Source organism: Cucurbita moschata, unplaced genomic scaffold (assembly GCF_002738365.1).
Source record: "Cucurbita moschata cultivar Rifu unplaced genomic scaffold, Cmos_1.0 Cmo_Scf00009, whole genome shotgun sequence".
Taxonomy (NCBI): domain Eukaryota; kingdom Viridiplantae; phylum Streptophyta; class Magnoliopsida; order Cucurbitales; family Cucurbitaceae; genus Cucurbita; species Cucurbita moschata.
Genome location: NW_019268525.1, coordinates 5,429,561 through 5,433,952, shown reverse-complemented (window position 1 = coordinate 5,433,952; position 4,392 = coordinate 5,429,561). Strand labels below are relative to the sequence as shown.

Sequence of the window (4,392 nt, the reverse complement as noted above, 5' to 3'; positions counted from 1 at the left end):
CCAAAAAAAAAAAAAAAAAAAAAAAAAGTGTTCCAAGTTTATAGACAAACATAATATTTGGAACACAGAAACACATATTAAATGGAAATTTGGTATAATTAATTGTAAATGGAAGTAGGTGAGTTTTGTAATTCAGTGTTTCTTGGAAGTTGCTTGTGGAAGTTATGAATTGTCCAAATCTTATGGTTGCGTGTAGTGTATGGCTGTGTAAGTCTTTACCGTATTTCTTTTGTTCTCTCTCACTTTCTTGCAGGGACCAGGCGAGAGATGAGAGGCCTTTGCCGTGGTGGCTTACATCCACTTTATTATTACCCGTGAATCACTCATTTCTTTGATGCCAAACAATAAATAAAAAGTGGGTGCTTTAGTTTTTAGTCCTTAGAGAGGTGGTTTTTCTTTCTACAGAACCCCCCTCCCCTCCCTTGTAGCTGTAGCAGCCAACCTGAACCTTTATCATCCTATCTATTATTTATTTCCTTCACTTTTTTTGGCACTTTTAATGCTTTTCTCTCTATTATCTTTCCCAAAATGTTAGAAGGGGTTGAGACACGAGTGTCTCATGCTTTTGTGTACAATGCTTGACCCTAATTTTTATACGAATGCCATGCTGACTCCCATTCTTTTGCTTGAGGGCTGCTTGTAAAAATCAAAAATTACAGATTTAATCCTATAATTTACTTTTTAGTCCTTTTAACAACGCTAGGCTCAATGATGCCATACCAAACTCATTGGACATAACGCGGAACAAATTGAATGAGGGTATATTATGCATATGATATTTTGATTGAATGTACCTTTCGTTTTGCCTGTCATCATTGTATCAAACTGATCAGTATTTGTCCCATAAATACTCCTTGACGGGCTTGTTAACAAAAAACTATATTCTCGATTCCTGCTCAAATTTCCATCCCACCTCACTTTTTATATATAAATATAATTATGAACCGACTCTCTAAAGTGCTCTAACTTACTTGTTTTACCGAAATCATGATAAGGAGAAGTGTCTAAGTATAATAAAAGTAAGATACAAATATATATAAATACCGAAAAAAGATTATGTTATAATATTGAAAGTAGAAATTATTCATTTTCAAATGAATAATTTAAAAATATATATATATATATTAAAAATCTCCAACAAAACCCAATTTCCTCGATTCCTGGTATTGTTTGTGGGCACGTTTAAATTACAAAATTTAAACTCATGGTTTCTATAGTATAGAGAGAGGGTGATGAAATGAAGGTGAAAGCATAGTTGCTGTTGTAAGGTTGTCGTGTAAGGGAGGTGCCAACCCAACACAACCAACCAACCAACCAAATGCTGCTTTATTATTATGCATCAGCTCAGAAACAGAGCATGTTATTTTATTCCATTCTCTGTCGGCGCTCCCCTTTTATTCCTTTCCAATTACCCAAAAAACAACCCTCCATTCTTAGGGTTCCCCAAGTTATTCCCACTCATGTACTCCACCTCACATTCTCCACCCATCAACGGCCCAGATTCTTTGGAGAGATTTTTCCATGATATATTATAGCTTCTTTCACATTATTCTTTGATGGTTCTTTTGTGGGAACAGAGAGAGGTATAGTATAAAAATATTGGATGCTCTTTTCCCATTCTTATTCTCTGAGGCAAAGGCTTCTCAAATAAAATCCTCTCTGTTTGGCTATATTATGACTTGTAAGGTTCTATTTTTCCCTGTTCTTGGCTATCAATGGCTATCAACTTCCCTTATGGATGCACTTCCTCCAGATTTGTTTTGATGCTATATTAAATCATCACTAAACTCAAACAAAGTGTGTATGATAACGCGTTATTATATCGATACAGTTTCACAAAGTAAGAAGTGGTCGGATCCCATAAAACACAAAAAACCACATCCATTAGAAGCTTATGAACTTTCCTCCATCAACAATAAAGGCAACTTTTCCTAACCACAGTGATCAGAAGGATAAGGTTTAGACCACTCTGTTTAGGCTTAGAGCCAAAATAAAGCTACATCTATCTTCGTAATTGGTAATAAAAAGGGCACCACTTAACAAGGAAACTTATGGCAAGTGGGGATTATGCCAAGTCATGTCATTTGGGGTTTTCTAGCCGACCAAGCCCCAGAACTCATGAAGTTATTGGCCTGCCCCTTTTTTCCTCTGAGATATCATTATGATGAAGCCAAATTACTCCTAAAGTTTATTTGACAATGTTGGAAGATGCCTTTCCTAGATAACTTTTTAGTTTAGAGGCTAATTTTGTTTCAAAGTTTTGATCTGATCCAAACCTCATCCCACGTCGGTTTACATTTGTAAAAAGAACACTTAAAACCTATTTTTTAGAGCCTATGGTTATATGTGAGTGAGCCACTATTACTTTTTATTAAGATACTTATAATTTACTCTAGCAAAAAAAAAAAAAAAAAAGTTAAGTATTTAAGATGAGTAGCATTTCCACGTGAAACACTTTTTTTTCATATTAATTAATTGCTTCATTTAAAAGCATCTAAAATGCTCTTTAAGAATTTTCCTTTTTGATGATGCGACCAAACATCACGAAGATTTTAAAAAGTAATTTTAATTAGTAAATAAAAAAGAAAATTGTTTCTCATCATTATAAATAAAGAAATAAGAAAAACCCCATAAATAGTCAAAATACAAGAAAAAGTATGTTTAATACAAAATCAGAACCACATGAAGAAAAACAATATGTGGGTATCCAAATTTGCAAAATCCATTGGAAACAAATTAAATAGCTCAAACATATTTATATAAAAGCAAAAAAAAAAAAAAGTCTAAAAATGATAGAGTCATGGTATGAACTATGTAAAAGGGGCCCTAGTGGTTGCCATCCTCATTTTCCAGACAAAGACAGTCCAAATCATATATTGACTTTAGCTACCATATGTATATATGTATATGTCATATGGAAGGGAATCTAACATAAACAAATAAAGAGGGCAAAGGATCATAAATGGTGGGATCAGATTAGCCCTAATTTTGACAAATAATTCACAATTAAAAGAATGAAACATGCACAGTTCAGAATACAAATTCCCCATAAAAAAGCAGTGATTCGAAACATACCCTTCGCTTATCATGTGGAGGTGAGTCAGGCATGATGAATAATCTGCCCATGGGCGGCGCTGGCAGTACGCCTCTTTCCCCCTGCCCGCCCAACCGATGCCATTGGCGTGTCTAAATGACGCAAACATTTTCACAAACACTTGGCGTGCGTTTTGGACCATTCGCTTTGCCCACTCATCTTCCTTTTAAAAAAAATCAGAAAAAACCCATTGAGAATCAAATCCAAACGCTGTATGTAATTTAAAACTAATGAATCGATTTGCTGCTGAAAAACGCCAAGAAGATAACGCAATTATGTTGAAGTTGAATAATGTTTATTTGAAAAGAAAGAGGAGAAGGGCTTATCTTTCGGCGGAGCTTGTCAGCACATACGTCTCTCTCTCAAGACGTTGTTGTCTCACCAAACAAAACTGTCGCCATTGTCTTCCCTCTCGCCTCTTCTCTTTTTATTTCCATCTCACATTCTCAACACAACCTTTTTCCTTTTTGGGGCTTCAATTTTCAATTACCCAATTTTAATTCATCTATTTTCAATAAATTCATGCCACCAAGAATATTATGATACTCCATTATTAGAAGATCAATCACATTCACACAACCACAAACAAAAATTAAATAAAGAGACTGGGTCGAAGAAAAAAATTCCTCCAAATTGAAGTTAGACAAATACTCAATGACAAAGACTCCACGTCTCAAATGTCATTAGACATATACAAAATAACAATAACTTCACGTCTCAAAACAATTACAAGCTGTTTATACCCGCATATCAATACTATTTCTCACCTGAATCAAAATAATTCTTATATAAATATGAGAATATGTACCAAAATGGTTATGAACTAAAATAATCAAAATAAATGAGACTATGAACTATAAGAATTATGAACTAAATGAGAAATACGACACTACATTTTTACAATAACTTACAACCATTCTTGCATCAAACGTTTGATCACCTGTGGTGATGTCTTGCTCGAATGTTGGCTTGGATTTCACCTTTGGTGCATAGAATCGGCTCCATCGCGATTATTTTGGTTTAGGGCTCATTCTTCCTTGCATATTCCAATTCCATCGCAGTCATTCGATTTCGTTGTAGTTGTTTTCATTTTGCTTCACCATCTCCCGTCGATTTTCACCGCCATCGATCTCGCGCCACACCCATCCAGAAGGAGCTGTCGCCGCTCGCCACGACCGAGGAAGGCGGATAACTACCGGAATTCAGTTAACCACTTGTAATGACCTCACTTTTTTACACACGTATTACTTGAAGCGATACTGCTAACGATTTTATCATTAAAAAAAAAAAAAAAAAAA

At 34.9% G+C, this 4,392-nt stretch overlaps 1 protein-coding gene and 1 long non-coding RNA gene across 2 annotated transcripts in view; one reads left to right on the top strand and one right to left on the bottom strand.

Annotated features, from left to right (window-relative positions):
- The window catches only part of LOC111447821 (nicotinate-nucleotide pyrophosphorylase [carboxylating], chloroplastic), a 7,756-nt gene extending 7,139 nt beyond the window's left edge, over window positions 1-617 (top strand). Inside the window, exon 12 of the mRNA XM_023087168.1 lies at window positions 254-617. The gene's annotated coding sequence lies outside the window, so the exon portion shown is untranslated. The remainder of the gene's footprint in view (window positions 1-253) is intronic.
- LOC111447822 overlaps window positions 1-3,584 on the bottom strand; it is a 6,134-nt gene extending 2,550 nt beyond the window's left edge. Inside the window, exon 1 of the long non-coding RNA XR_002711327.1 lies at window positions 3,076-3,584. This is a non-coding gene — a long non-coding RNA (uncharacterized LOC111447822). The remainder of the gene's footprint in view (window positions 1-3,075) is intronic.
- Window positions 3,585-4,392: the final 808 nt, after the last annotated feature.